General features: G+C 39.7%; 1 pseudogene; it reads left to right on the top strand.

The window, feature by feature from the left end:
* The first annotated feature begins 1,533 nt into the window (after positions 1-1,533).
* On the top strand, positions 1,534-12,953 carry LOC122690418 (annotated as a pseudogene).
* The last annotated feature ends 2,117 nt before the right edge of the window (positions 12,954-15,070 follow it).

Below are 15,070 nucleotides of genomic sequence, written 5' to 3'. Positions count from 1 at the left end.
TCAGGCCTTTATCTTCCATGTTTCCTACAACAAGTGGGACAACAGCACCTCTCAGTGGGCTCACTACAGTGGATGACAGGCACATAATGGCTGCTAGAAGTCCATCTGTTGGCATCCCTTCAAGGGCGACTAGGTTTCCAGGAGCAATGTTTTCCACTTTGGGGGTTAGCCCTGCAGGCCATTTGGGCTTAAACCTTTACCACCCTTCTCCAAAAGCTACAAACATACCCCCAGATCAAATTTCCACTCCAGTTTTGTAGAACATCTGGTCTGTTGCTTTAAACCACTTATTAACTCCTACAACCACTACCCTGCCCCCTCTGTAGGCAACATCACTCCACCCAGCCTATTATTAAAATAATCTTAACTCCCCTAACAGGACCAGATTATCCACTCCTTTGTCATTACTTCTGCTATTACCTAGAGTGGATCTATGACAATGAAATGTTTACCATTGGAAATACCCTAATCTGGTCTTATGGAATACTAGGGGAGGAAATCAGTGACTTACATTCCCCCAGAGCAATAAGAGGATAAAGCTTATGGCTATTTTACCAGGTTCCCGGTCTCAGGGCACAGGCTTGGTTTGCTTTACATCATGGTATCTATTCCTATCAGTAGTGGACAAACTGACAATGAGTTAAGATTACAACCCCTTAATCCTACCCAGCACTAGTCATGCTGGAGACCTTGGGGAATCCCAGTTACAGCCTGAGGTCCCAGGAAGTCGACCTGCCTCGCCCTGCCTAGGGACCCAATTCTCAGGAGGCCAACATGCCTCGATCTTCCTGGGGATTTGATCTCCAGGAGGTTGTCATGCCTCAACCTGCCTAGCGATCTGCACCCTGACCTGGGGATGCCCAGCCCTCAGGTTGCAACAGTATTGGGTAGGATAAACTTCAGAAAGGCTCACCCCTAAGGAATTCCACCCATGGAAATAGAAGAAAACCTATTAGTTGTGGGACTGTGCCCAGTCTCAGAAATAACTCAGGAGTCCAAAGAGAACCCCATTGCCTTTCTGGAAAGTATAAAAGATGCCCTTTAAAAGTTTGCCAGTCTGGACTTATACTCTTATGAAGGACAGGTGATTTTATCCTCAGACATGAGGATAAAGTTACAACAGCTACAGCAGCAGGACACTGCTGCCTCTTTAGATGAAATGGTCTGGACTGCCACCAATACATTTTATAAGGAGGCCAAGGCCCAGAACAGGGAGAGAAGGAAGGAGACAAGGCATGCCCAGATACTGGCTGCCCTCCAGGAAAGCACTATGGCAAACACCAGGTCCTTGAAGGACAAGGCAAGAGCAAATGCCTAATCTGTAGACAAGTGGGACATTGGGCCAAGGAGTGTCCAAACTGTGGCAAGTCTCCTAAAATGGCTTGCTATAAATGCCATCAATTGGGACACTGGGCTGCACTCTGTCCTCATGACCCAAAAGCCTCAAGGTCAAGCACCAAGCCTTCGCTCATGATGGTTCAACAGTACTGAAGCAGCCTGCTCCAGCCAACCCACCTGTCACAGATAACCATCATGGGGTTACAGCCAAGGTTGCAACTGGTTGTGGCAGGTAGGTCAGAGGATTTCTTGGTTGACACAGGGACTACCTACTCTGTCCTGACCTTCTGCTCCAGAGCTTCCTCTCCCACTAAACCTGTGCCATTTTGGGTGCTACAGGAAAAACACTTAACAAGTGCTTGTTCACCCAAGCACTTATTTGTTGCTGGGATGGACAAATATTTTCCCACTAGGTTCTGGTGGTCCCTGAGTGTCCTACTCCCTTACTGGGAAGAGATCTCTCCCTGCCTTCAAAATCAAAATCAGGAAAGCTATCGCAGTTCTGATAGAAGATGCTTTAAAATTATCTCTTGGGGGTAAACTAACTATTTTTACCAGCCACCAAGTGAAACAACTCCTGAATGGGAGAGGCCATTTACAGATGCCTGATCAAAGAATCCTCAGATATCACACAGTGCTGATGGAAAATGCAGGCCTGACTACATCCCCTTGTCAGGTTCTTAACCCAGCTACCCCTCTGCCTACCCCGAGGGCTCTCTCCTCTCCCCTTTCACTCTTGCCTAGAAACTTTGGACCATTGGGCAAAACCCCAAGAAGGATTATCAGGAGATCTGCTGACCAATCATGAGGATATCTGGTATGCTGATGGAAGCAGCTTTGTCTTAGATGGAAAAAGAAGAACCGAATATGCAATAGTCTCCAATTTCGAGATCATAGAGCCTAAACCTTTGCCACCAGGTACTTCAGCCCAATTGGCTGAGCTCATAGCCCTGACTCGAGCTTTAGAGCTGGGAAAAGGAAAAAAAAAAAAAGAGTAGCTACTTAAACTGACTCCAAGTATGCCTTTCTGATGCTTCTATTTGGAGAGAAAGAGGCCACTTGACTACCCGAGCATCCCAAATCATATATGGTGATCAAATCCTTAGGCTCTTGGAGGCAGCTCATCTGCCCACTGAGGTTTCAGTCTCCCAGACACCAAAATGGGAGCATGGAAGTGGGACGAGGGAACCAAGCAGCCGATCAGGCAGCTAAGAGAGCAGCATTACAGAACAATGACCTAATAGAGGTTGCCACATTAGTTCCAAAGACTAATTTGCCAGAAACACCTTCATATACTGAAGATGAGACTCAAAGCGAAGAGTGAGGGCTTTCAAGAGGATCATATGGGGTGGTTTCAAAAAGAGGGGCTCCTTTTTCTGCCTGGGAATCTCCAGTGGAAGTTGGTTAACTCCTTACATTCCACCACTCATTTATGGAAAAAGGCCCTCCAAAGATTGCTAAAAAGGTCCTTCAGAGGAACAGGTCTCCAAATGACTGTAAGACAAGTGGTCTCCTCTTGTCTTACTTGCCAATTGAACAACCCCCAAGGAGGTCAAAGACCCCAGCTGGCCCAGCACATCCAATGGCGTGGGACCTAGCCAGGAGAGGACTGGCAGATGGGCTTTACCCATATGCCAGTTTCTCAAGTGTATAAATACCGACTAGTCATGATAGATACATTCACAGGATGAATTGAAGTCTCTCCCACCCAAACTGAGAAGGCTAAGGGGGTGGTAAAAAGCTGCTCCATGAAATCATTCTGAGATTTGGCCAGCCCAGGTAATTACAAAGTGACAATGGAACATCATTTACTTCCAACGTCACCCAAGGGGTCTCTAAAGCATTGGACATTACTTATTATCTCCATTGTGCCTGGAGGCCTCAGTCCTCAGGAAAAGTAGAAAGAGGCAACCAATTCTTAAAATCAGTGATAAAAAGATAACCCAGGAGATCTCCCTGGGATGGAAGGAGGCTTTACCAATAGCTCTCCTCTGCACCCATATAGCCCCTAAGGAACAGGTTGGTCTTAGACCTTATGAGATGCTATACTGCAAGCCTTTTGTTTATGTCAGTTACCTCTTCCTAGATCCAGAGGCTCAGACCTGCTGCTTTATACCATTGCCATTGGGCAATTCCAATAAGAAATATGCATGTATGGTGTCAACCAGGAACCAAAGATTCTAAAGAACCACCACTGTATGCTCTAGGGACTCAAGTCTTAATTAAAGTTTGGAAAGATGGGCCCCCAAAGGCTCAACTCTAGCCCACATGGAAGGGCCCCTACCCTGTAATACTTTCTACTCCCACAGGAGTCACGTTACCGGGGTACAACTCCTGGATTCACTACTCATGAGTCAAGCTGTGGAAAAAAAAACAGAAGAGGTCACTCAATACACCTATGAGCCCTTTAGAGATCTCAGATACCTATTCAGGACTACGAATGAGGGTCATTCTAAGGAACTCCCCCAAAATTAAGTTTCTCAAGATAGCTTTAAAGAGCCAACACAGATTAGCAGATGTACTCCAAAATAGACAGGAGCTAGATCTCCTGATCCCTGAACAAGGAGGGACTTGAGCCATCTTTAATGAGAAGTGTTGTTTCTGGGTAAATACCTCAGCTAAGTTGAAAAAAAAATCTCACAGTCTTCAAGATAAACATTCAGTCCTATGGGATCTCAAAGAACGAGCTTGAGAGTCCTCAGGTGGCTGCAATCTCTCTTTGAGGGATCCTTCTCCTGGTTAAGGTGGATTTGGAGTTGGCCAATGCCCCTACTAACCTCTGTTATCACTATATTGATACTGCTTATGATTGATCCATGTATTAATTGCTTAATGCATTTTTTTTTCTCTGCCCTAGTCAATAAGCTACAAAATGCAGTGCTAGTTCAACAAAGATATATAAAACTACACCTGACCACAGAAAATATCACTCACCCTTAGATGGACACCATTATAAGGACTCTGAGGCTTGAGACTAGCAAGAGAGGGAGGCCCAAGACTCCTTGCTGTCCCAACTCAGCAGGAAGTAGCCAGAGAGACCTCAATGCCCCTATTCCCAACAATTTGGCCTCCCAACTCTTGAGGAGAGAATGTTGGGTAGTTAGAATAGGAAAAAGGAATCCAAACTGGCGGTGGCTAAAAGACAAAGAAAGAGAAGAGCCTGTGAAAACAGAACAAACAAATCTGCAGACTGGAGTGAGAACTTCAGGTGAAAAAAACATGCCCCCTTCTTGGCTAGACCAATTTGCACAGGCCAGGATCACGGTGGGTGGAAACAAATGTATAAAATGAGGAAGACAGATTGAAGCTTCTCCTATAGGGTCAGCCTTCCCCCACGCCTGGAGTGTGTACTCTCCTTTGCTTGCTGAGTAAGACTCTGAGTTGTAACTGAGCTGTAATACTGGTCTGCCATTTCCAGTCTTGGCTGCAGAGAGGCAGAACCAAGGAAATTACACACTCTCCTGACAGATCCATGTGTATCTTCCCTGGTGAACACTCTCCAACTTTTCCCCTAACCATGACAGGAGAAATTGGAGCAGGTTTGCTGCTCTGCTAATTCCACAGCCCATACTATGTTCTGTGTGTTTGTTACTGGAAGCAAAGTTGAATAGACCCACAGCTTACATAAGTGTGGTGCTTTGGCTTATGATAAGTTTAAATCTTTTTGTTGTTGTTGAAATGTTTAATTCTTTGTTGAAAAAGGACATAAAAAAGAATGTCTTATGTCATTTTGATACTCATGCCATCCCTTAAAATGAGCTATATATTTTAAATCTGTGTAGTTTTTATTTCATAATTTTTAAATATTTTATCTATCTTCTTGTGTTTGGCTATGATGTGTAACTCATTAATATTATAACCAATTACAACATAATGAAAAAACAGCTCATGTGTTGGGGTTTCTTATGTGAGGGTTCATATGTGTGTGGGAAAATTTCAGAAACTAATAGAGTAGCCAGGCAGTGTGAAGGATACTTTTCTAAGGAAACCAAGCCTATGGGAAAATTAAGAGAAGAGACTGTGTGTTACAACAGCATAACCTGCAAAACAGTACAGATTGCAAAGGAGTAAAATATTTGTGAATTGTTATGTGAACTTTCTTCAGAGACTTCCTAAAAATACTGGATAATAGGCATTCTTCAGGATTGCAATGTTTTACATCATCTTTTAGAGTTACAGAAACTCTCAAAATTTTTATTTTCATTTTTATCAACACAGGCTAGAAGGGCCTAGAAACATGTACAGGTCTATTAAGGGAGTGGTCTGTTAACTTTTACAAGAAGAATATAATATCTGAAGTTGTATAAGAAATATACTGGAGCAAAAAAATAATTGGTAGCATTAAAGACAGTTTATATAGCTGTTATAGTTATTTATAACAAAAAATATGAAGGCACACACAAAGAAAATTACAGTGTGAATAGCAAGAAGAGTGAGAGTCAATAGACATGTCTAAGATTTTATCCGGAGCACTTGGTAATCAATTATGTAAGAAAACAAAATGCATGAAAACTAATTTTGTGTGTGATTATAAGGATTAGCTGAAATAATGTAAGTACTTAGCAGATTGCCTGGCATATAGTTATACTTCAATAAATATAGGTAATAATAGTAAAAATTATTATTAGAACAAGTATACATGTTGTTGGTAGGATCATTAGGTCAAAAAAGGAGATATAAGGTTATTCCTAAATATCTTTGGACTGATGCATTAGTGATGTGAAATATTTGAATCTTCCTGAGAAACATCCCACATTCAAAGACAGAAAAATAGTAAAGATCAGGACATAAGCAATAGTTGCATCTCCTTTGATCATTTTATATTTCTTTCTTTTCTTCTATCATTGAATCTATTATCCTGTAACTAAACCCAGGGTTCATTAAGAAGCTCACTGTCCATAAGCTAATAATTCAAGAGTCAATTGTCAGTAGAAAAGAAATAATCTTTAATCAGAAAAGCTGGCAATCTGGGGAGAAGGTGGACTAGTGCCCAGAGATCAACTTCAAAATTTCTGCTCAGCCGACAGTTTTCAAAGGGAAAAAAACAAAACAAACAAACAACAACAACAACAACAACAACAACAAAAAACAGAGGGAAGAATCTCAGTGAGTCAGAGAGGCAGGGAATTGGGTTCTACATTATTATCCATTACGTGCAGACCAGCTGGCTCTTTCTTTAGATGTTATCTTGCCTGCATGTTTTACCTGCAGGATTGCTATGGGAGCATTTGGAGGTGGACAGCTATTCATGGTTTAACTGCTTCATTCTTCATTCTTACTTCTTTTTATGTAGGAAAATAATTAACAGGTTAGGCAAGGCATGAGGTGCATTGGAGGAGAGCATAAGTCAGGTATAAATTTCAATTGCTTAGTGATCTCATTCCTATAATTAGATTCTTTAACCACTTCATGGCAAATAGATGGGGAAACAGTGGCTGACTTCATTTTTTTGGGGCTCCAAAATCACTGTAGATGGTGACTGCAGCCATGAAATTAAAAGATTCTTACTCAATGGAAGGAAAATTATGACCAACCTAGACAGTTTATTAAAAAGCAGAGACATTCCTTTGCCAACAAAGGTCCATTTAGTCAAGGCTATTGTTTTTTCCAGTAGTCATGTATGGATGTGAGAGTTGGACTATAAAGAAAGCTGAGTGCCAAAGAATTGATGCTTTTGAACTGTGGTGTTGGAGAAGAATCTTTATTTATTTATTTCATTTATTTTTATTAGTTGGAGGCTAATTTACAATATTGTAGTGGTTCTTGGAGAAGACACTTGAGAGTCCCTTGGGCTGCAAGGAGATCCAAGCAGTCCATCCTAAAGAAGATCAGTCCTGGGTGTTCATTGGAAGGACCAATGTTGAAGCTGAAACTGCAATACTTTGGCTACCTGATGCGAAGAGTTGACTCATCTGAAAAGACCTTGATGCTGGAAAGATTGAGGACAGGAGGAGAAGGGGACGACAGAGGATGAGATTGTTGGTTGGCATCACCGGCTCAATGGACACGAGTTTGGGTAGGCTCCGGGGTTTGGTGATGGACAGGGAGGCCTGGTGTGCTGCAGTTCATGGGATCACAAAGTGTCAGACATGACTGTGTGACTGAACTGAACTGAACTGAATGTTAGAGGGGAACAGAAATAGGCAAACAGAAAAGGAACAAAGTACTTATTTTCAGTACCAAGGTGCCACTCTTCTACTTCTGCTCATATTTTCTTCATGGTGAAGATTTACAACCAAAATTCTCTGTTGCTGCTTAATCACCATTATTTTTTTTTTGCATAATAAAATTATTATGGGCACAGTACTTGGAATTTGCCAATAATCATTCTTCTCGAGAGATAGCAAATTTATTTTGTCATTTTTTCTCTAGAAAAATATATCTCCTTAATTTAAATTATCCTTCATAATAGACTTCAGATTCTTTTTTTTTTTCTTTTTTTTTTTTTTTTAATGAACAACAAACTGGCTTCTATTGCTTATCTGTAATGTACAACATAAATTTCAAATTTATTCTGTGCCATATAAGACCTTCCACAATAATGCCAAATCTGACTTATTTGCTATCTCCAATCATTGCCTCCTTTGCACTTCATGCTTCAGCTACCAACATATTTTTCCCTTTCCCTGAAAAAAAAAAAATTCTTTAATTCCCTACCCTTTGCAAATGCTATTTCCTTTCTTGAGATACCCATTCTCAATTTTTATGTATTACCATCTAATTCTGATCTGTCAGCCAAGCTAAATATAATTTTCCTTGAGATGCCTTTTATCATTTCTTCATAGGGTGAAAGTTTATCTTGTCATAGAGCTTTTTCAAACCTCTATTATAGAATTTGACATACTGTATTTATTTGTGGACATGTCTGTCTCTTTAAGATTGAACTACTAGAGAGAAAAAAATGGCATTCTAGCCATTTATACATTCCCTAGAGCATTCATCAGCATGATTGACAAGTAGCTGCTCAGTAAATATCTGAAAGCAGGAGGAGTAAACAAGTGAGTGAATGAATGGGTAATTTTTTTTCATTGATTTTTATTAGTTGGAGGCTAATTACTTTACAATATTGTAGTGGTTTTTGTCATACATTGACATGAACCAGCCATGGATTTACTGAATGGGTAATTTAATAAAGTCTTATGACTGATACCAGGTTGACACTAGACTCACTGTGGTCCTCTTGAAGTACATAGTCCACTTTTCTTATAGGGCATAATTATTATTAAACTGAGATAATATGAAAAGACATCTAAAATAGACTATAAATCCTTTCCAAGAGATCAGAGAAATATTTCTATTTAACACCTAGGTGAAATGCATGTGACTAAAAGAATAATGAAATGAGGAGATCAGCCATCTAACTGTGGGGGAGAGTAATTAGGACTGGTGAAGAGTGCCACTAATATAATACAGAAGACTGGGTTAGAGATTATTAAGTTTCTAGAAAATAAAAATCTTAAGACATGAATATTTTATCAGAGCAAAAGGGAGAGAAATTATAGATTAGGGCTGAATTTGTCATACCTCAAGACAAGTAGTAGGGGTTGCCTCTAATCAGCAGTATTTATAGGATTCATTCTCTGTGTACCAAGAGAAAAGTATAACTAGGCACTGGGTAATAAGTGAAAGAATGATGTGAGTTCACAAATAGCAATGACGCTCTAAAGATTTAATTTGACTTAACTTGCACACTGATTTTGCAGTATCCCCAAATGTAATTTTGTCAGATTTGATTTGTGGCAAAATATGATCTTGTTCTTTTTAGATGTAGGTATCCCTACTGAGAGTCATTTTCTGTGCTGGGTTTACCATCTCAGAACCCAGAGCTTTAGAAAAATGAGTATTTGTTATTGCTAGATGGAGTTGGGCATGGAGCAGAGACTAACAGTACATTCATCTGCAAGTTTTAAGTAGTTTGGAAAGAAAAGCTCTTTGAGAGTATTGCCAGACTCTCCTGTCATTTGTGCAATTAGTTAATGACAAATAATTTTTAAGTCTATCCTAAGAGTTATTCGATACCATAATGGTTATATCAGTGCTTCTATCAACTGTGGAACAGAGATCTATATTCAAAATTAAGCATAAATTGTTCAGAATTCTAGTATTTTCTCTTGTGAACATTGAGAGGATTAGCATAGGTATATACTATTTAAAAATTCTCATATTCAAGTATCTAAATTTGGAGACTATAAGAAGAAAATTGGGAATTTTCCCCATCATAGAAGGAATATTAACTGCACAAATATATTCACTAATGAGTGTCTTAAGATCTTTGAGTGCATCTGGAAGATATGCAACACTACACAAGCTACATACTGTTTTCAAGGTGCATATAGTCTAAAAAAGAGGTCTAGCTGTAATAATGTATGTACTAACAAAATTACCAGCATAAACTGATGTCAGAAAGCTCCAAATTAAACTTTTAGTCAGGCAATTTTTCTATATAGAGAGTTGATCTGAAAGGGTAAAGAAAGTATAATTGCCAGATTATATGATATCTATCAGGTGACCTCCTCTTGAGTTAATAGCACTTCAGTTCACTTCAGTTCAGTTCAGTCAGTCATGTCCGACTCTCTGTGACCCCATGGAATGCAGAACACCAGGCCTCTCTGTCCATCACCAACTCCTGGAATTTACTCAAACTCTTGTCCATTGAGTTGGTGATGCCATCCAACCATCTCATCCTCTGTCATACACTTCCCGTTCTCCTCATGCCTTCAAACTTTCCCAGCATCAGAGCCTTTTCAAATGAGTCAGTTCTTCACATCAGGTGGCCAAAGTCTTGGAGTTTCAGCTTCAGCATCAATCCTTCCAATGAATATTCACTTCCAATGAATATGCACTTATATGGGAACAATGGAACTGAAGCAGTCCAAAGAAAATGCAAGCAAGTTTGCAGAGCTGGTATATCTGGAGGTGATAAAGAGATTTATGAAGAAGAGCAAAGAAATTAAGTGGACAGAACTGTAGAAGCAGTTATCTGTGCTCTAAGATTTTCCTGAAAGATCAACAGCTTTAGCTACATAGGCAATGCATTCCTTCACTAGTATCAAAAGCACACATCCAGGACCTGACATCTCATAGGTAAGAGAGATAATTTGATAACAATTGTTAGTGTTCAAGAATTGGTTTTCTAAGCTCCTGTTTTTAATGGTTCATGGATAGAAAACATTGCTGGTATTTTTCCCATTACTGAATATAAGAAGCTAATAGAAATGTCTGAACATCAGTTTGCTACACTTTACATCTACTTTAACACATTCTTTCATAGAATATGTTCACTTGATCCTAAAAGGTGATTCTCATCTGTATGGATAAACAAAAAGCACACAGAAGAAAATTAGATAACTGCCAAAGTACAATAGAGGTAAATTTCATCAAGAATTGCTGTATAAGACAGGGAGCCCAGCCTGGCATCCTGTGATGACATAGAGGAATGGGGTGGGGGGAGAGCAGGGAGGCTCAGGAGGGAGGGGATATATGCACAATTATGGCTGATTAATATTGTACCACAGAAACCAGCACAACATTATAAAGCAATCTTCCTCCAATTAAAATATATATTTAAAAAATAATTACTAGAAAAGAGAACACATGTTGTGTAGTTAAATATTCAAGTCCTCTTGTATCCTGAAATATTGTTGTTTTTGTTTCATCACTAAATCATGTCCCATTCTTTTGTGACTCCATGGACTGTAGCCTGCCAAGCTCCTCTGTCCATGCAATTTCCCAGGCAAGGATACTGGAGTGGCTTGTCATTTCCTTCTCCAGGGGATCTTCAGGACTCAGGGATCAAACCCATGTCTCCTGCATTGTCAGGCAGATTGTTTACCACTGGGCCATCAGGGAAGCCTCCTGAAAACATTACATAGATGAAAAAAAGCAATTCACAGGGACTATATATTATAGGACTCCTTTTAAATTGTTTAAGTTGTTAAGGTATCTCCACATCATTTTTAAAAACAATTCTTGCACTGACTTTCTCCTTTACTCACTCTGTCCCTTCATGCAATTTGGGATGACCAAACTAAATGTTAAAATTGAAAAGAATGATTAGCTTCAAATTATTTTCTGCTTGGAATTTTACCACTCTTCTGCTCTTAACACATAGGAAGATCCTAGTCCACTACTACCTCCCGTTAGCTGGGTAAATCTCTCATTCTGAGAGATGACATAAGAATGAAAGTAAAAGTAGAGCCGTCATAATTGAATAAGAATGTTAACATAAAAATAAAATAAATTGACAAATATGACCATTTAAAGATGCCAATGACAAATATAATGGGAATTCCCCCAAATAGTGGAGATTTCAGCTCTATTGCCAATATATTCAGTAGGAGATTTAAAATATTTTCAAGTCCTTCATAGTGAGTCCTTCATGGAAAGTCCTTCTTACTAAATATAGAAATTGAATGGAAGATAATTTTTTTTGTTGAAATGCTAAATTTAATTTTGAATATTACATTTCAGTCATATGAAAAGTATAGAATCTATGAAACTGTGCATCATTTTATTCTAAATATAGGAAAATAAATTTGTATCAAATTTTGAGTTATTTAATTAGCTCTCATGGTCCACCTGTGAGGAATGGATTATTATGAGAAATATTGTCTAAAATGTAAAAATGTCCAAATATATAATAATCTCTAACATACATCAATGATTTTTAAACAAATTTTAATCCAAAAAATGAGGAAGAGATGAAAGTATCTCATAATTTTCAAGTATCATATAGTTCCTCAAAACAGAGATCAAAAAATGTATATGTTAAGAGATCCCTAAGATATATGGACTTTATTTTCTATACTTATTAATAAGCAATCAGTGATCTCACATAGAGTTAATAATGAAATTAATGTTACCTACATGTATTATTTCATGATTGTAGAGAAATAAGTTCTTAACTTGAAAACTGATCAGAAGTACTTGACATAATTGATTGCAAAATTTTAAATTAATAGACTATTTTTTGAGCACTCTGAGGCTTACAGAAAAACTGAATGAAAAGTACACAATTCTAATAGACCACATAGCAATCCCTTTCTACCAATTTGCTCTATTATTATCTTGCATTAGTGTAACACTAGTTCCCATCTACGTGCCCTTCCTCATAGTCAAGTCAGTATTTGTCACCTTCATCATCTTGGGGTCCCTCATGGCTGCTGGAGATGCCTCTGGCCCAAGAAGGAGCCACAGCAGAGCTGGCCCGGGGAGGGCCCTGCTCAATGGAAACCATCCCCATGATTCTGAGCGCCAGCATCTCCTGGGGCTACCCCTCCCACCTGTCCAGTTCTAGAGGCAACTTGGGGGCCCAGGCGCCCCTGAACAGGTCCCAAACCAACTATTGCTTGCCCAAGGGCACCATGAACAACACGTACATGGACATGCCCACAAACTTCTCAATGTTCAGCTGCCATCAGGCCACCCAGATCATGCCCTATAAGAGGCAGTACCTGCATCCCCCCTTCATGGGGTACACCCTGCAGTCAGACTCAGTGACCATGACCCCAGTGCCCCTGTTCCTGGATGGGCTGCAGACAGGCTACAGACAGACCCAGGCTCACTTGCCTCACACTAACGGTGAGCAGAAGATACACCCAGCATTGACTGTGTAACGGAGTGTAGCCGGGGGCCTAGACCAGAGGTGAGCAGGAAATTTGGGCTTGGAAAAGATTCTAGCCTGGAAGTCTGTGCCTATCGATGTTGCGTATGACAGTTCCGTTGGATGGCTTCATTTGCCCCCAAACTTTATGAAAGCATCTTTCTCCAAATGAGCATTTCTAGATCTGTTTTGGGCTTCCCTGGTAGCTCAGCTGGTAAAGAATCCACCTGCAATGTAGGAGACCCAGTTGGATTCCTGGGTTGGGAAGATCCCCTGGAGAAGGGATAGGCTACCCACTTCAGTATTCTTGGATTTCCCTGGGGGCTCAGACGGTAAAAAATCCACTTGCAGTGCGGGATACCTGGGTTCCATCCCTACATTGGAAAGATCTCCTGGAGGAGGGCATGGCAAACCACTCCAGTATTCTTGCCTGGAGAATCCCCATGGACAGAGAAGCCTGGGCAGGTCCATGGGGTCGCAAAGAGCTGGACACGACTGATCAGCTAAGCACACAGTGCAGTCGGACAAGACTGAGCAACTAAGCACACAGTGTAACACATTGGTTACAACTGATGAGCAAATATTGATTCAGATCTTCTGTTCATTTTTTAAGTGGATTTTTGTGCTCCTGTTGTTGAGTTTTAAGAGTTCATTGTATATTTTGGATGCCAGTTCTTTACCTGATATGTGTTTTGCAAAAAATTTCCCCATCTCTGTGGCTTATCTCCTTTTTTCTCCTAACAATGCCTTTCACAGAAGAATTAAAGTCCAACTTATAAAAGAAAATTCCATTTATAAATTGTGTTTTTAGTGTTGGATCTAAAAAGCCTGGTGAAATACAAGACCATCCATATTATCGTCTAAGAGTAAAAGTAATGCAAAATGTTGCATTTGGGTCTATGCTTCATTTTGAGTTGTTTTCTGTGAAGGTGTAAGGTTTGTGTCTAAGTTACTGTTTCTTTGATTGTGGATGTTTAGTTTTTCTAGAACCACTGTTGAAAAGATTGTCATTTTCCATTGAGTCACTTTTGCTTTTCTTGTTTTGGTCAAATATCAGCTGACTATATTAATGTAGAATTATTTCAGGAATCTCATAAATGAGATTATTAATATTTCTCCCAGGAGTCTTGATTCAAACTTGTACTTTATCCAGCCTGGCATTTCTCATGATGTACTCTTCATATAAGCTAAATAAGCAGGGTAACAATATGCAGCCTTGGTCCTCCTTTCCCAATTTTAATCCAGTCCATTGCTCCATATCTGTTCCTAACTGTTGCTTCTTGACCTGCATACAGGTTACTCAGGAGGCAGGTGAGGTGATATGGTATTCCCATCTCTTTGAGAATTTCCCCATTTGTTTTAATCCACACACTCAAAGGCTTTAGCATAGTCAATAAAGCAGGAGTAGATGCTTTTTTCTGGAATTCTCTTGATTTTTCTATGATCCAACAGATGTTGGCAATTTGATCTCTGATTCCTCTGCCTTTTTAAAATCCAACTTGAACAACTGAAAGTTCTCAGTTCACATACTGTTGAAGCCTAGCTTGGGGATAATTTTGAGCATTACTTTGCCAGCATATGATATGAGTGCAAGTGTGCAGTAGTTTGAACATTCCTTGGCATTACCTTTCTTTTGGATTGGAATGAAAACTGACCTTTCCAGTCCTGTGGCCACTGCTGAGTTTTCCAAATGTGCTGGCATAAGGAGTGCAACACTTTCACAGTATCATCTTTTAGGATTTGAAGTAGCTCAAGTGGAATTCCATCACCTCCACTAGCTTTGTTCATAGTGATGCTTCCTAAGACCCACTTGACTTCACATTCCAGGATGTCTGGCTCTAGGTGAGTGATCATACCATGATGATTGTCTGAGTCATTGAGATATTTTTTGTATAGTTCTTCTGTGTGTTCTTACCACCTTTTCTTAATATCTTCTTCTGTTATATCCTAATGTTTCTGTCCTTTATTGTGCCCATCTTTGCATGAAATATTCCCTTGGTATCTCTAATTTTCTTGAAGAGATCTCTAGCCTTTCCCATTCTGTTGTTTTCCTCTATTTCTTTGCATTGATCACTTAAGAAGGTTTCTTATTTCTCCTTGCTTTTCTTTGGAACTCTGCATTCAGATGGA

This window comes from Cervus elaphus, chromosome X, assembly GCF_910594005.1.
Source record: "Cervus elaphus chromosome X, mCerEla1.1, whole genome shotgun sequence".
NCBI lineage: Eukaryota > Metazoa > Chordata > Mammalia > Artiodactyla > Cervidae > Cervus > Cervus elaphus.
Note: the sequence above shows the minus strand (reverse complement) of the source record. Positions and strands in the feature narration are given on the sequence as shown.